Raw genomic sequence first — 18,393 nt, forward strand, 5'->3', positions numbered from 1 at the left:
CGGCGGTGGGGGGAGGGCTGGAGAAAACGATCTCAGCATTCCTGGGTACACAAGCAGATGACGGTAGATTTCCCAGGAAGAGGCAGAGGCAGAGTGATGGCTGTGAACTCTTCCTGCAGCGAGGGGCAGCTTGACTGTCTTCCTCGATGCTGAGAGCAAGAGTGAGCCCCCCTCCCCCAGCTCTGTCTTTTTACCTTTCCCAAAGCTCGCGTTATCTCTCCCCTCTGAGGGACATTCCCAGAGACTTAAAAACAATAGGTGTAGCCTTGTGCTGCCATGTCCTTCACCTACTCTCTTTGTTCTGGCTAAGTACTGTCATTAGGGTTTCTTAGAAACTTATGGGGAAAAAATCTGTAAGTGAAAAAGAGGCAAATCTAACCCCCAACAGATGTGCATCTGGTGGACCTCTTGGGGGGGAACTTTGTGATCCCTTGTCATCTTCCTCTGCTTCCCCTTCCCGTGTGCTTGCCATCCAGACAAGGTACATTTGGGTAGCTTGTGAGCAAAAAGTGCAGCTTCACCAGATGCAAATTTGTTTTGATCAGTTTTGATCTGCTCCCCCACCATGCTCCCCAAGTTTGTGGTTTAAAAGAATTGTTTCTGTTTTACAGTCCCTGTGCTCTGATAAGTCTTCTTGTCCACTAGTCTTTCTGGACCAGAATTTTGTCTTTGATCTTTGACAGAAACTGGATAGATGAATTAACATATCAAAACAAACAGGCTTCTTTTATTACCTTTCCCCCAAGTCAGCTAACCTGGAGCTTTTCCAGGAGCAGAAGCTCCTCTATTACATCTTTTTATGCTGATCAAGGTTTGCCATCTTTGTGTAATAGGACACAGAGCTGGAGATAGAAGATTGTTCCTACCAATTTCTATTTGATCTTCTGTCTTGGGTTATGTAACCAAACAAAAAATGTGTATTCTGTTTCATCTGTAGAAAGCAGTTGGGACATGGTTTCTTTTTTTCTTTATCTCTTGTAACTCCAGGGGGAGGAGGGTGGATGCCTTCTGATAATAGGCCAGCTGTTATAACCAGGTGGGGCAATGTTTCTTATCTCTTTCATCAACTTTGTCCACCCTCCAGGGGATATCTTCTGTTAATGGGCCATTAAGGCTCACCAATGACATTACACATTACATCACCCCATTGTGAGATGCACCACCCAGTGGGGAAGAGCCAACCATTCCCTACCCAGATAAAATGGGGACACAGGGACCCCAGATCATGCTCTTTTCCACTGGATTCTCAGAGGAAGACCAGACTCATCTCACCACCACTACAGGATCATCTCTACTCCAACAGAACCACATCTGTCACTCCAGGAGGACTTATTTAGGCTGCTTCCAGCATCCTGGCCAACAGAGTGGCAGGTTGTATTCCTGACACTGTCAGGGTTTTCTAGGACTTTTGTTTGTTTGCTTGCTTGCTTTTTTGTATTACTGCATTTGCATTTTTAATATTCCTAGTAAAGAACTGTTACTCCTACTCCCATATTTTTGCCTGAAAGCTCCTAATTGCAAAATTGCAATAATTTGGAGAGAGGGGGTTTTACATTCTCCATTCCAAGGGAAACTCCAGTTTTTCCTGACAGGTACATGTCTTTCCAAACCAAGCCATCTTCTCTTCACCACACTGCCATTGAAAGATTTTCCCCCCTTCTGCAGCTTGCTACAGTATATAAAATCACTTGCTGCTAACAGTGCTCTGCTGTTCTTTCTCAATTTTTCTGCAAGGTTTTATTTTTGGCACTCAGCAACTGATAGACTTGTTTCAGCCTGATAGTGGAGGGTTAAAAAAAAAATAATAATTTCTGTACAGCTAACTGCGGGTGGTGGGGGGAAGCTAGAAGACGCACGGCCTGAAACCTGACGCAGCCTGGCCTTGGAACAAACGTCAGCTTTCTGCAACCAGCCTCATACAATTGTTTTAACTGAATCAAGTGTGACTCCAGCCCAAGAGATAATTGAGAAGCATTGTTTTAACCAAATCAAGTATAACTCAGGGTAAAGCATAGGTATGATTTAAGATAGTAACTAAGAAATAGGAGAGCCAGTATCTAGGGGTGGATGTTAGTTAACGTATGTATAACTTGAAGCTATAAAACCACAAAGCAACTTTGTATCCTTGGGCACAAGATTTGGGCGTCTCACTGCCCCTGTGTCCCACGCGCTCAAATAAAGAACCGCATATGATCGCCTTCGTGTGGTTATATGTTTTCCTATGCTAACATTTTGGCTACCCAGGACGGGACCTTGTGGGCCCAGCCAGGACCCTGCGACCTGATCACGCTCCAGCCGGCACCGGGTGATTTCTCGGGGAGCCCATCGGGCCCGTGACCCTCGCCGTTTACAACGACCCCTGGTGAGAGGTAAGGTTCTTTATTTTCTGGTCTGGTCTGGGGCCTGCCATTAAGACGCAGCGAAAGCTACGCTTGGTTGGGCAAAAGGAATTCCTGGTGGTATTGCCTAGGCAGCCGTCCGTCAGACATCGCGAAAGCGTTGCAGGATCGGCATCAGTGGTTTTTAATGTATCTGTAATATGGAGAAACTAAATGGGTTAAAAGAGGTTTGGGGCAGCAATAATGCCTCTATACCACGTTCTTCTCCTTTGGGTTGTTTGTTGGCACATTGGAAAGAGGGGAATTTCAGTCAGGAATTACGAAAAAATAAATTGATTGAGTATTGTAATGTGAGCCGGCCAAAATATGCTTTGCCTGAAAACCAGAGCTGGCCACAAAACGGGTCTTTGGATGTAAAGGTTATTACGCAACTTAGATCACTTTGTACACAAGACGGAATGTTGGAAAAGATCCCATACCTAGATTTATTTCTATGCTTGCTCGAGAAACCGGTTTGGTGGGTTGACAGCAACCTGAAAGCAGTAAGGCTTGAAAATAATAAGTGCCTGGCTTGCATCCAAAATAATCGTTGTATGCAGCATGCGATTTTAAGTGAAGCTTTGGGGGGAGAAGGAGATGAACTGGACCCAGATTTATTAGTGGCACCTATGGCCCCTGCTTCCACCACAACCCCCTCGACACCGAGTTCTACCCCGCTCACCCTGACCCCACCCGATTCTCTTACACCTCCCTCGCTCATGCCAGCACAATATGTTTCCCCGCCCCCCTTTGTTTGCTGAAGGAAATTATCCTTCTTTGCCTGTGCCTGCTCCTCCTCCGCCTGTTCAGAGAAACCCCCCTTCTCCACATATACCTGCTCAAAGCTATCCTGCCCCCCCACCGACACCTGCTGAAAGATTTATTCCTCCTCCAACACCAACTCAAGGGTAGCCTCCCCTCCCACCTACACCTCCTTCACCAGCTCCTGTCCCTTCTGCCCCTCTGTACCCTCCTCTGCCAGATTCGCCTGTCCAGAATGTGATTGTGAGGCAGAAGCAAAGGGAGGATGCAGAGAAGGCAGATAGAATGGAAAGTAGTGACAGTGAAGAGGAAGAATTAGATGCCCCAGTAGCTCACCGAACACGAGGGAGACTGGCTCCGGCGTGGCCTAAGGCAGGAAAGAGTATATTGAAATCAGGCAAACAAAAGAGAACAATTATTGCACCACTAAGACAAGGGGTGGGAACTAATGGACCTGTCTTTGTAAAGGTACCCTTTTCACCAGCTGATTTAGTCATATGGAAACAATCAGCTGGAACATATAGAGAAAACCCAGATAAGGTAGCTCGCGTGGTTAAGATGATAATGAAAACTCAGAACCCTGATTGGGAAGATATTCATGTGATATTAGACACTCTGATGGATGAGACAGAAAGGGACATGGTACTTCAGGCAGCGAGAGAAAGAGCTAGAGAAGACATACGAAAAGGTTTGGTGACAGGGTGTCACGAGCCAAAGGATGGTCGTGATGGTTCGTTTTGATTTCAGAGTGCAAAAAGAGGCAATGAGAACTTAGTTCAAATAAAATCAATTGTATCTTTATTGATACACACAATTATGCGATAGGAGAGGAGGGAAAGAGAGAGAGAGAGAGAGTGAGAAGAGGAAAAGCTACCGAATGCAGACGTGAGTCCTCGTGACGCTGGAGCCCAAGACCACCTTTGCAGTCCTCGTGGCGCACGCCAATAGACCGTCGTGTCCGCCGGGGAGATCTCAGAAGCCTGCTCTTCTGGGGGTGATTGTTATAGTTCTTTATCGAGGCGAAGGGCAAGATGCCATGAAGGGGGGAGGTCTCATGGGCACTGCAGGTGTTTTCTCACAATAGAGGGAGCGGTTCAGCCCGAACCTTACAGCAGGTACGGTCGGTCTCTGAGGAGGGCGTTTCGGTCCAGTCAAACACGGCCTCCGCAAACACGGCCCAGAAACCGTAACAGCCCCCCCATTATTCATGTGCGGGTCTCTGAGGAGGGCGTTTCGGTCCAGTAACAGCATCTGCAGGGAGAAGCTTAGATCCCGCTTCGGTCAGGCCAATGGCCCAGGGTCCGTGGGGGTCTCGGCTTCTGGCAGTCATGAGGCAGATGTGGGCCTTTTTGACCGAGTCTTACACAGGGATACCGGATTACCATTTTCCCACTGCAGATCCGGAGTTGGACGCTAATGACCCATCTGGAGTAGATATGCTGAGGCTAAAGAGTTATCAGGAGTGGATTTCAATAGGTGTTCAACAGGCAATACCTAAGAGTATGAACTGGTCTAAGTTGTATGAAATTCGACAGGAAAAGAAACAATCTCCCACCTCCTTTCTAGAAAGACTTAAGGAAGCAGCCAGAAGATGTATTGATCTTCAGGTAGACAGTGAGCAAGGAAGAATTCAGCTTGCCTTTATTTTTCTGGGCCAAGCACAGGAAGATATTAGGAAAAAGCTACAGAAACTGGAAGGTGAAGAGTTAAGAAATCTGGATAAACTCCTAGAGGTTGCCTGGAAGGTTTACAATAACAGAGACAGAGAAGTTGCCAAGAAACAGGGGCAAAGTCTTTTGGCAGTTTTACAGAGACAGGGGCGAGGACGTGGTAGAGCCTGGAGTGGCGGTAATAGAGGTGGCTTTGGCAGAGGTTCTGGTCGTGGGGGGCTAGGACTGAATCAGTGTGCGTATTGTCGAATGGAGGGACACTGGAAAAAGGAGTGTCCGAGGCGATTTAGCCAGAATGGGCAGCCTCAGTTAGACAGCATGTTTAGCCAGAGTGGTGAGCCCCAATTGGATGGTGTAGCCAGGGTCATGGTTTTACATGAGAGAGAGCTAGGATCAAGGGAGCCCATGGTGACTTTGCATTTAGAAGGAAAAGACGTAGATTTTCTCATTGACACAGAAGCAACACATTCTGTATTAAATTATTTTGAGGGGCAAGTTGGGAACAAGTCAGCAGCAGTCATAGGAGACACCGGGAAGGAGGAGATACGGCCATTCCTGCAACCCTTAGATTTGAGCTTTGAAGATATGATCTTGACCCATGAATTCTTATACATGCCCGATTGCCCAACTCTGCTCTTAGGGCACCATTTACAGGCAGCACTGGAGGCAGTAATTACTTTTGAGAATGGTGAACTTGTAATGAGAATACCTGAGTCTAACACAGGAAAGACTTTGATGATAAAACAAAAACCAATTTCTAATATTCCTAAGGAAGGAGAGGATGCAGTAATTCCCTCTGTCTGGGAAACAAATGTACCTGGAAAACCTAAGTTAGCAAAACCGGTACACTTAGAATTAAAGGAAGGAGCAAAGGCTGTACAAATCAAACAGTACCCTATAAAACCAGAAGCACGACAGGGAATAGCAAAGACCATTGATAAATTCTTAAAATATCAAATTCTAGAGGAATGTGAGTCAGAATACAACACCCCAATATTCCCGGTAAAGAAACCCAACGGTGAGTATAGACTCATACAGGATTTAAGAGGCATAAATGAAATAACCAAAGACATTCATCCAGTGGTTGCCAACCCTTATACGTTGTTAGCATCCGTAAAAGAGATATATAAATAGTTTTCTGTAATTGACTTAAAAGATGCCTTCTTCTGCATACCCCTTGACCAAGAAAGTAAGAAACTATTTGCCTTTGAGTGGGAACATCCAGAAAATGGAAGAAAAACCCAGCTCACCTGGACCCGATTACCGATGGGGTACAAGAGCTCCCCCACTTTATTTGGGAGTTAACGGGCAAAGGAACTGGAAATCTGGACCAGAGAAGGGCAAGTACCAAGAGACCAATATCTATTACTCCAGTATGTAGATGACATTTTGATTGCAACAGAGGAAGAAATGACCTGCATAAAGGTAACCACTGAGATTTTAAATTCATTAAGACTGGGAGGGTATAAGGTATCCAGAGAAAAAGCACAAATTGCCCAACAGACTGTGATTTACCTGGGATGTGAAATCTCACAAGGGCAGAGAAAACTGGGTACTAATCGTATTCAAGCTATCTGTGCTATTCCAGAGCCCCAGAATCTACACGAGCTGCGGATCTTCCTTGGAATGACAGAGTGGTGTCGCCTATGGATCATGGACTATGGACTGATTGCAAAACCCTTGTACGAGGCTCAGAAGACGCAGCCGTTCACCTGGGGCAAACCACAGAAAGAGGCCTTCCAGAAGTTAAAGGAAGCACTGACAACTGCTCCTGCTTTGGGGTTACCTGATCTGTCTAAAGACTTTCAGCTGCATGTGCATGAAAGGCAGCGACTGGCACTGGGAGTCCTGACCCAACGACTGGGAAGCTGGAAAAGGCCGGTGGGCTACTTTTCCAAACAACTCGACAACGTAAATGCTGGGTGGCCTTCATGTCTGCGGGCAGTGGCAGCTACCGTGCTGCTGATACAGGAAGCCAGGGAGCTCACGATGGGAAGACACATAGATGTCTATGTGCCACACATGGTAACTACGGTCCTGGAACAAAAGGGGGGCCATTGGCTCTCTCCAAGCCGGATGATGAAATTCCAGGTAACCCTGACTGAGCAAGATGACGTTGCACTACAAACAACTTATCTCTTGAATCCAGCTTTATTTCTAGGTGCCACAGCTGAGGAAGGTCCATTAGAGCATGACTCTTTAGAAGTAATTGATCACACCTATTCAGCAAGAACAGATTTGAAGGACGTTCCCCTAGAGCAACCAGAGTGGGAACTCTTTACAGATGGAAGCAGCTTCATGGAGAACGGAACTTCTATTCATCCCCATATCACTTCACATTTGAGGCACAAGCTTACTAAGAAGGTGCATTTCTTTTAAAGCCAGAGGGGCTGAAGATATGTACAGGCTTTACTTGCAGGACCAGGAGTTTAAAGCTTGGGAACTCAAGGAGGGATATTCAAAACAGCTCAGCTTTGGAATTCCTCTGCTTTTAACACACCAGTGATAAGACTCCCATTGTCTACAAAGTGGTAAGTGCTACTATTTCACTTGGAGAAAGAGGATCAGCAGCATGCGATTTAAAAATGCCCAGCAGTTTTGAAGTCCTTGGTACCAGGAAAACATGTCTTACCACTTCTTACACAGTCAGCAGGTTAGGAAATGTGCATTTGGGAGGGCTGTCTTGTTTTAAAGATGAAAGTTGAGTCCCACTGAAACACCTGCCTTAGGAAGATGGAATACTGAGCTGACCTTCAACTACTGAGACAGCATAAAATCCAGAGTCAGCAACCATAACAGGGGACTTTGACAGTTCAAAGCAACTTGTCCTCTTCTTTTTCTCAGTCTTCTCTAAGCTAATTCCTACAGCTATGATCCAGGAATAAAAAAAAAAAAACCACAAACCTCTTTATGAAAACATGGTGACATTATATTTTGTGCTTTTGGCTGCACTGCTACCTCAATTGTGAGAAAACACCTGCAGTGCCCATGAGACCTCCCCCCTTCATGGCATCTTGCCCTTCGCCTCGATAAAGAACTATAACAATCACCCCCAGAAGAGCAGGCTTCTGAGATCTCCCCGGCGGACACAACGGTCTATTGGCGTGCGCCACGAGGACTGCAAAGGTGGTCTTGGGCTCCAGCGTCACGAGGACTCACGTCTGCATTCGGTAGCTTTTCCTCTTCTCACTCTCTCTCTCTCTCTCTCTTTCCCTCCTCTCCTATCGCATAATTGTGTGTATCAATAAAGATACAATTGATTTTATTTGAACTAAGTTCTCATTGCCTCTTTTTGCACTCTGAAATCAAAACGAACCATCACGACCATCCTTTGGCTCGTGACACCCTGTCACCAAACCTTTTCGTATGTCTTCTCTAGCTCTTTCTCTCGCTGCCTGAAGTACCATGTCCCTTTCTGTCTCATCCATCAGAGTGTCTAATATCACATGAATATCTTCCCAATCAGGGTTCTGAGTTTTCATTATCATCTTAACCACGCGAGCTACCTTATCTGGGTTTTCTCTATATGTTCCAGCTGATTGTTTCCATATGACTAAATCAGCTGGTGAAAAGGGTACCTTTACAAAGACAGGTCCATTAGTTCCCACCCCTTGTCTTAGTGGTGCAATAATTGTTCTCTTTTGTTTGCCTGATTTCAATATACTCTTTCCTGCCTTAGGCCACGCCGGAGCCAGTCTCCCTCGTGTTCGGTGAGCTACTGGGGCATCTAATTCTTCCTCTTCACTGTCACTACTTTCCATTCTATCTGCCTTCTCTGCATCCTCCCTTTGCTTCTGCCTCACAATCACATTCTGGACAGGCGAATCTGGCAGAGGAGGGTACAGAGGGGCAGAAGGGACAGGAGCTGGCGAAGGAGGTGTAGGTGGGAGGGGAGGCTACCCTTGAGTTGGTGTTGGAGGAGGAATAAATCTTTCAGCAGGTGTCGGTGGGGGGGCAGGATAGCTTTGAGCAGGTATATGTGGAGAAGGGGGGTTTCTCTGAACAGGCGGAGGAGGAGCAGGCACAGGCAAAGAAGGATAATTTCCTTCAGCAAACAAAGGGGGGCGGGGAAACATATTGTGCTGGCATGAGCGAGGGAGGTGTAAGAGAATCGGGTGGGGTCAGGGTGAGCGGGGTAGAACTCGGTGTCGAGGGGGTTGTGGTGGAAGCAGGGGCCATAGGTGCCACTAATAAATCTGGGTCCAGTTCATCTCCTTCTCCCCCCAAAGCTTCACTTAAAATCGCATGCTGCATACAACGATTATTTTGGATGCAAGCCAGGCACTTATTATTTTCAAGCCTTACTGCTTTCAGGTTGCTGTCAACCCACCAAACCGGTTTCTCGAGCAAGCATAGAAATAAATCTAGGTATGGGATCTTTTCCAACATTCCGTCTTGTGTACAAAGTGATCTAAGTTGCGTAATAACCTTTACATCCAAAGACCCGTTTTGTGGCCAGCTCTGGTTTTCAGGCAAAGCATATTTTGGCCGGCTCACATTACAATACTCAATCAATTTATTTTTTCGTAATTCCTGACTGAAATTCCCCTCTTTCCAATGTGCCAACAAACAACCCAAAGGAGAAGAACGTGGTATAGAGGCATTATTGCTGCCCCAAACCTCTTTTAACCCATTTAGTTTCTCCATATTACAGATACATTAAAAACCACTGATGCCGATCCTGCAACGCTTTCGCGATGTCTGACGGACGGCTGCCTAGGCAATACCACCAGGAATTCCTTTTGCCCAACCAAGCGTAGCTTTCGCTGCGTCTTAATGGCAGGCCCCAGACCAGACCAGAAAATAAAGAACCTTACCTCTCACCAGGGGTCGTTGTAAACGGCGAGGGTCACGGGCCCGATGGGCTCCCCGAGAAATCACCCGGTGCCGGTTGGAGCGTGATCAGGTCGCAGGGTCCTGGCTGGGCCCACAAGGTCCCGTCCTGGGTAGCCAAAATGTTAGCATAGGAAAACATATAACCACACGAAGGCGATCATATGCGGTTCTTTATTTGAGCGCGTGGGACACAGGGGCAGTGAGACGCCCAAATCTTGTGCCCAAGGATACAAAGTTGCTTTGTGGTTTTATAGCTTCAAGTTATACATACGTTAACTAACATCCACCCCTAGATACTGGCTCTCCTATTTCTTAGTTACTATCTTAAATCATACCTATGCTTTACCCTGAGTTATACTTGATTTGGTTAAAACAATGCTTCTCAATTATCTCTTGGGCTGGAGTCACACTTGATTCAGTTAAAACAATTGTATGAGGCTGGTTGCAGAAAGCTGACGTTTGTTCCAAGGCCAGGCTGCGTCAGGTTTCAGGCCGTGCGTCTTCTAGCTTCCCCCCACCACCCGCAGTTAGCTGTACAGAAATTATTATTTTTTTTTTAACCCTCCACTATCAGGCTGAAACAAGTCTATCAGTTGCTGAGTGCCAAAAATAAAACCTTGCAGAAAAATTGAGAAAGAACAGCAGAGCACTGTTAGCAGCAAGTGATTTTATATACTGTAGCAAGCTGCAGAAGGGGGGAAAATCTTTCAATGGCAGTGTGGTGAAGAGAAGATGGCTTGGTTTGGAAAGACATGTACCTGTCAGGAAAAACTGGAGTTTCCCTTGGAATGGAGAATGTAAAACCCCCTCTCTCCAAATTATTGCAATTTTGCAATTAGGAGCTTTCAGGCAAAAATATGGGAGTAGGAGTAACAGTTCTTTACTAGGAATATTAAAAATGCAAATGCAGTAATACAAAAAAGCAAGCAAGCAAACAAACAAAAGTCCTAGAAAACCCTGACAGTGTCAGGAATACAACCTGCCACTCTGTTGGCCAGGGTGCTGGAAGCAGCCTAAATAAGTCCTCCTGGAGTGACAGATGTGGTTCTGTTGGAGTAGAGATGATCCTGTAGTGGTGGTGAGATGAGTCTGGTCTTCCTCTGAGAATCCAGTGGAAAAGAGCATGATCTGGGGTCCCTGTGTCCCCATTTTATCTGGGTAGGGAATGGTTGGCTCTTCCCCACTGGGTGGTGCATCTCACAATGGGGTGATGTAATGTGTAATGTCATTGGTGAGCCTTAATGGCCCATTAACAGAAGATATCCCCTGGAGGGTGGACAAAGTTGATGAAAGAGATAAGAAACATTGCCCCACCTGGTTATAACAGCTGGCCTATTATCAGAAGGCATCCACCCTCCTCCCCCTGGAGTTACAAGAGATAAAGAAAAAAAGAAACCATGTCCCAACTGCTTTCTACAGATGAAACAGAATACACATTTTTTGTTTGGTTACATAACCCAAGACAGAAGATCAAATAGAAATTGGTAGGAACAATCTTCTATCTCCAGCTCTGTGTCCTATTACACAAAGATGGCAAACCTTGATCAGCATAAAAAGATGTAATAGAGGAGCTTCTGCTCCTGGAAAAGCTCCAGGTTAGCTGACTTGGGGGAAAGGTAATAAAAGAAGCCTGTTTGTTTTGATATGTTAATTCATCTATCCAGTTTCTGTCAAAGATCAAAGACAAAATTCTGGTCCAGAAAGACTAGTGGACAAGAAGACTTATCAGAGCACAGGGACTGTAAAACAGAAACAATTCTTTTAAACCACAAACTTGGGGAGCATGGTGGGGGAGCAGATCAAAACTGATCAAAACAAATTTGCATCTGGTGAAGCTGCACTTTTTGCTCACAAGCTACCCAAATGTACCTTGTCTGGATGGCAAGCACACGGGAAGGGGAAGCAGAGGAAGATGACAAGGGATCACAAAGTTCCCCCCCAAGAGGTCCACCAGATGCACATCTGTTGGGGGTTAGATTTGCCTCTTTTTCACTTACAGATTTTTTCCCCATAAGTTTCTAAGAAACCCTAATGACAGTACTTAGCCAGAACAAAGAGAGTAGGTGAAGGACATGGCAGCACAAGGCTACACCTATTGTTTTTAAGTCTCTGGGAATGTCCCTCAGAGGGGAGAGATAACGCGAGCTTTGGGAAAGGTAAAAAGACAGAGCTGGGGGAGGGGGGCTCACTCTTGCTCTCAGCATCGAGGAAGACAGTCAAGCTGCCCCTCGCTGCAGGAAGAGTTCACAGCCATCACTCTGCCTCTGCCTCTTCCTGGGAAATCTACCGTCATCTGCTTGTGTACCCAGGAATGCTGAGATCGTTTTCTCCAGCCCTCCCCCCACCGCCGCTGCTTCTTTGGAGCTTTGAGGCTCTCCTGCTACTCTGTAGCCCAGCACAGCCCAGCACTGCCCAGCCCTGCCGGGACACCCCCTGCCACTCCAGCTACCAGCGCAGAGCTCCTCATCTCATCCACCAGCCCGGGACTTTCCACCGTTCCAGCTCAGCCTCTCAGAGTCCTGCAGGAGCACCGAGATCAAACTGCCCCGGGTTTTTTTGTGAAAGAAAGCCCTCAAAGTTCTTAGTTCTGTTTATTATTAATGCTGTAGTTGTTGTTTGTTTGTTGTTTTGTCATATATACTAGTAAAGAACTGTTATTCCTATCTCCATACCTCTGTCTGAAAGCCCCTTTAATTTTCTAAATTAGAGTAATTTAGAGGGAGGAGATTCGAATTCTCCATCTCTAGGGAGGTCCTGCCTCCTTCCTAGCAGATACCTGTCTTTCAAACCAAGACAACATCTGAGCTCAAAAATTCCTGAGAGACTGAATCCACTGGTTCGGCACCAGTGGTGGGAGATCAGTTCCCAGTGACAATTAGGGATGTTCTAGCAAATGAGCTTTATTTATCCTTCCTTCTCCAGAATGGATGAACATAGGCACACAGTAAAACCACATCTGCAAACAGCCCTAAAAGATTGTCATGGGTTGGCGCTGGCCAAATGCCAGTGCACCCATGAGTGTATGTTTTTCCTAATGAACTACTGTGAGATGTGGTCAAGAACAGAGCAGAGCAGGCCTAAAACTTGAAATAGAAAAAAAACTTTATTAAACTACATAACAGAAAATAGAAAAGAAAAGAAAACCTAAACACCCAGAAACAGAAATGAAAACCTCCCAGAACATTTCTTCTCCTCCCCCAATTTCCATCCCTTACATGCTCTAACGGTTAACACTTGTGATGCCTTAGGGCTGGGTTTTTCTGTTTTGTCTGATAGCACTGAGTGGTGCTAGGATCTTCACAGGGTGATGGGGGTAGGGCAGTCTTGTTCAAGGACATTGTCTCCAAGCTCCAGACCCGAGCACAAACAACCTGGAAGAGAAGGGCAAGCCGAGAGGATGGTGTTCGGTGATTCGGGGTTATTGATTGGACGGTGCATTGCTATATGCAAATGAATGGAAACTTGTAAAAGGGGTAAGATCTGGGGACAAGCCCCTTTTCGTCTCCATCTTGGAAATATTCGGGCTGGGACACTTCTGTGGGTCTGGAGACGCAAGGGCATGGGCTTGAATAAACACTCATTTTGTTCCTTTCACTCTGTCTAGCCTCTGTTTCAGCCTCAAGGCATCATGCTTTGGCGAGCCAGGCAGGAGACGGGAGGCGTCTGGGAAATCTTCTGTAGACCGAAAGAAGGCAGCACCCCCCCCCCCCCCCCGCCTTCACCCTGCCAGCAGAGGTCCAGAAGTGCCAGAGCCAAGAACCTTTGAAACAGAGGCACGTGAGTGAATAAAGGGGGGTACCAGAAATATTTGTTTTGTTCTTTGTTGTGAATATCAGAATGGGCTGTGTGTTCTCTGGCGAAGGGAATAATGATATCATCCCGAGAGATAGCCCTCTGGGATTGATAATGAAAAACTGGGTGTATTTGGTTGGGGAGGAATCGGGCCTTTCCATGCCTAAGCTTATTAGGCTGTTGGAGAGGATGTGGCCGATGTATCAATTAGATAATGGAAAGACATGGCCTAGATTTGGGAGTGCAGATCCAAAACTGATATCAGATTTGATGTCTTCCTGCGCTGGGACAGGGCTTTTGAGGAGTTGAAATATGCTCGGCTCTTTATGGTGTTGGCTTGCGAACGGGACTTGGGTGATAAGAAAGAAAATATATTGGTCTTGGAGGGTAAAAAGAAAAAACTGACCATTAACAACATGTATAGGAACCCAGAGGAGGCAGAGACCGATCTGATTGCACCTGCCATGAGGGCAGGGCCGGTCCCAGCCACGCTTGCAGCAGGCTCGGGCCAAGGGGCGGCCCCTTCCCCACCATCCCCTCAGTCACCATCGCGAGGGGGGGGCAGCGGGGGGGTGGGCAGCTCGGGTCAGGCCCTGGTCGGTGAAGAGGGAGGAAGGCGCGGACCGGCAGCGACGGGCACCGTCCCTGTCGCCACCTCCTTCGCCACCCCAAGGGGCGGGGAAGGGGGGGAGAGACTGTGGGGCTGTGCAGCCGCCCAGGGAAGGCAGGCAGAGGGATAGAGCCTTTCATGGAGAGAGCAGGGAGGGAACGTCCCGAAGGGGGAGGGGTGCCTCCCCCATCCTCAGGCCTGTGAGTTACTATAGCAACCCCGAAGGCCAAGGAGCTGCCTCCGGGGAAGATATTTTCAAGGACAGCAGACACGCAGCACAGAGGGTTTGCCGCAGCAAGTCTTGTGTGACTCTTTCCAGAATTGGGACTAGCCGAGCTGGGCAACTTGTTACAACCGAGTCTGACAGCTCTGAGGGGGAAGAAACTGAGGACAAAACTGATGAGATCAGTGCTGCCCCAAATAGGCGAAGGAGGGGAAAGATAGCAAGAAGAGCGATTAGAGAGAGGAGCGCAATTGCCCGACGTACTAGGAAAAAGGAAAGACAGCCAGTTCTGCAAGCTCCGCTGAGACACGCTGTCGGTAATCAAGGGCCAGTATATGTGAAGGTCGCATACTCCCTCATAGAGTTAGAACAGTGGAAAACCACTGTGGGGAAGTATAAGGAGAACCCAGATAAAGTAGCACAACTAGTAGAGCAAGCTGTCAACTCCCAAAATCCTGATTGGGTTGATTTGAATTCTATGTTAGACACATTACTTGATCCTACTGAGAGACGAATGGTTAGTAAGGCAATTACTACTTTCGTGGAAGGGGGCATAGCTAGTGGACTGCTTCAAGGTACTGTCACTCAGATATTTCCGCTTGAAAACCCAGAGTGGGATCCGAATGTACCAGGACAGATGGCAAGGTTAAAATGATACCAAAACCTTGTGGTATATGGGTTGAAGCATGGTGTCCCTAAGGCTATAAATTGGTCAAAACTTTATGAAGTGAGGCAAAATTATGATGAATCACCTACTGATTTTTTAAACAGGTTAAGAGAAACTGCCATCAAATATACTGATCTAGACCCTGAATCAGGTGATGGAAAAGCACATCTGGTTTTGCTGTTTATGGGTCAAGCTACAAATGATATAAGAAGAAAACTGCAAAAGATAGAGGGAGTTTGAGATCTAGATAAACTTCTAGAAGTGGCCTGGAAAGTGTTTCGAGATAGAGGTCCAAATGAGAGAGGCAAATTCCAACCTGGTAAGAAGGCAGCTCAGGAAAAGCCATTTAAGAAAGCTCCCCCTGCAGAGAAAGACCAGTGTGCATATTGTAAGAATTTGGGGCACTGGAAAAAGGACTGCCCAGTGTTGAAAGGAAAATCCTCAGTCCCCCAACTCCCAGTAGTACAAACTTCAAGCGGCTCAGGATCTGAATGATGGGGACCGAGGGTTAACCCCCCAGCAGAGCCCTCGGTTATAGCTAAGCTGGGGAATGAAGATGTTGAGTTTCTTGTAGATACTGGAGCGGCCTACTCCGCGTTAAATACTTTAAAAGGGAAACTGAGTCACGATACTGCACATGTTATTGGAGCAACCAGGGTAAGAGAAACATGGCCTTTCTTTGAACCTTTAGACTTTAAATTGGGAAAGCATTTGGTAAACCACCAATTCCTCTATATGCCTACGTCCCCATGACCATTGATGGGGAGGGACTTACTAGAAACATTGGAAGTAGAAATTAAGTTTAAAAAGGGAAAGGGTGTACAAGTTATAATACCTGAATCTAAACTTGTTGAAGTAGCTGCACTTTTTGTGCAGGAAAGACATAATGAAATCCCTGCTGAAGTTGAGAAGGAGGTAAATCCAATAGTGTGGGCTGGTGATATCCCAGGAAGATCCAAACGCGCAGAACCAGTGATCGTTACACTCAAACCAGGAGCTACACCAGTAAGGCAAAAGCAATACCCTTTGAAATTAGAGAGCCGTAAAGGACTAATGCCTATAATTGAAAAATTCTTAGAACATGGTTTATTAGTGCAATGTGAGTCTAAATTTAACACTTAATGTTAATGGTGTTAAACTTAACACCATTTTAGCTTTTAGGAAAGCTGATGGTAAGAGTTACCGATTAGTACAAGATCTAAGAGCGATTAATAAGATTACAGAGGACATACACCCAGTAGTAGCCAATCCCTATACCCTTTTGACTGCGCTGACAGACGAGTTAGGGTGGTTTAATGCTGTAGTTGTTGTTTGTTTGTTGTTTTGTCATATATACTAGTAAAGAACTGTTATTCCTATCCCCATACCTCTGTCTGAAAGCCCCTTTAATTTTCTAAATTAGAGTAATTTAGAGGGAGGAGATTCGAATTCTCCATCTCTAGGGAGGTCCTGCCCCCTTCCTAGCAGATACATGTCTTTCAAACCAAGACAGATTTTTTTGGGCCCAACGTGGGGATTGAGGGCATTGAGAGGAAAAGGAATAACAGTTCTTAAGTGACCTTGTGCACTGGGTATAGAAACCTCCCTAAATAGCATCATGGGGTCTAGCTTACCTTGGTTTGGGTGGCATGTGGTTGTGGCTGTGTTTCTCCCATTTGCAGGTCCTTTTTTAAACTTGGGCTCTATAACTAAGGCCACTGTGGCTGTTATCTAGTTTGCACTATGAGTTAATAAGGTGAGGAATTCATGGATTTTTAACTTCCTCTTCAAAGCAGGCACATAGATACATGGCTATCACACTCTAAGTTTTTGTTTGTGGGGTTACTTTAACAATGGTACCTACTGTGAGGAAATGACACCAGGGGAAATTTTTTCCCAACCCTTCACTCAGCTGTTTGGGTCTATTCCACCAGTTCTTGAAGAGTTTAAATCTTCCCTGAATGCTAATGATATCATACAATGGCTAGTATTGCTCACAGGCCTATTCTATTTAGTATTCCGAGATAAGGGGAGATTGACCTGGATAACCACCCTGATACCTACCCCAGAGAATAAGGATACTGTCCTAGAGACTGAGGGTGCTGCCATGGAGCCTGACACTGCCCCACAGACTAAGGATGCTGCCCCACCACCTGACCCTGACATAAAGCCCACCTCAGAAATGAACCACCCAGATGTGGTGGGAGTTCTGGTGAAGGAGATGAGCCAGATGCTGAAGGAGCACCTTTCCCCAGTGGTGGCCTCATTAGCCCCAGGTAGTGGTAAACCTCCCCCTGCCCTGAAGAGGGAGAGTCTGAAGGTGCAGCAGTGGAACCCACAGACCTTACAACCGTCCAGGTTCCAGCTGAACCACAGGGGCAGTCACAAACAGCAGCAGTTGCCCCTGTGGAAAGGAAGAAATATAAGGTGAAATCAGAGCACCCAAGTGATAAGGATAAAAAAGGAAGGCCCTCACAACCCACAGGGGAGCCAGAAGTTGAGATCATCACCGAGTCCCTGTCGTATGAAAATCTCCATAGTCTGCAAAAAGATGCTGCACGACGGGGATGTGAGCCTTATACAACCTGGTTACTTAGGGTTTGGGACCTTATGGGTAGAGGTGTGCAACTGGATGGTGGTGAGGCAAGGAATATGGGACCCTTGACCCAAGACTCAGGTGTGAATCAGGTATTTGTAAAAGAGCAAGGACCCCTTCACCTTTGGGACTGGCTTTTAATGAGTGTAAGGGAGAGGTTTGTCCACAGAGACAGAATGCAGGAGCACCACCATAGCATGCGCTGGAAGACTCTTGAGGAAGGGATCCAACAGCTGAAAGAAGTGGCAATACTGGAGGTAGTTTTTGGGAGGGGTGGACAGCATGACAATGACCCCGACAAAGTCAGGTGCACAGGGCAAATGTTGTAGAATCTAGCAACTAAAGGGCCATCTCAATATACCACATTCATGTCAACGATTAATGCTGATACCAACCGAGTGACTGTAGGTTCTGTAGCCAGCAAGCTTAGAAATTTTGACAGTATGATCAGTGGCCCACTGCAGACTCAAGTCTCTGCCGTAGTTAAAGAACTCCAAGAAGAGATAAGGGAGGTAAGGGAGGAGATGAGGAGGAACAGTTCCCATGTGGCACTGGTGCAAGTCACAGGCCCCAGAGTCAGAGCCCAACGTCCCTCAGCTAGAGAGAGAAGGTATACCCCACGAGCTGACCTGTGGTCCTTCCTGCGTGACCATGAGGAAGACATAGGAAGGTGGGATAGAAAACCCACTTCTGTTGTAGCAGCACAGGTGCGTGAGCTCAAGGAGAGAAACACTAACCAAGGGGGTTCCACTAGAAAGAAGGTAGCCTCAGCCTCCCATGACCAGGCTGTCAGGTATTACAGAAATGAGGATGCTCTGTCAGATCCCCTTGAAGGAACCTCTACTATGTATGCACAGGAAGAGAGTAGTAACCGGTGCTA

Source organism: Prinia subflava, chromosome W (genome assembly GCF_021018805.1).
Source record: "Prinia subflava isolate CZ2003 ecotype Zambia chromosome W, Cam_Psub_1.2, whole genome shotgun sequence".
Classification (NCBI taxonomy): domain Eukaryota; kingdom Metazoa; phylum Chordata; class Aves; order Passeriformes; family Cisticolidae; genus Prinia; species Prinia subflava.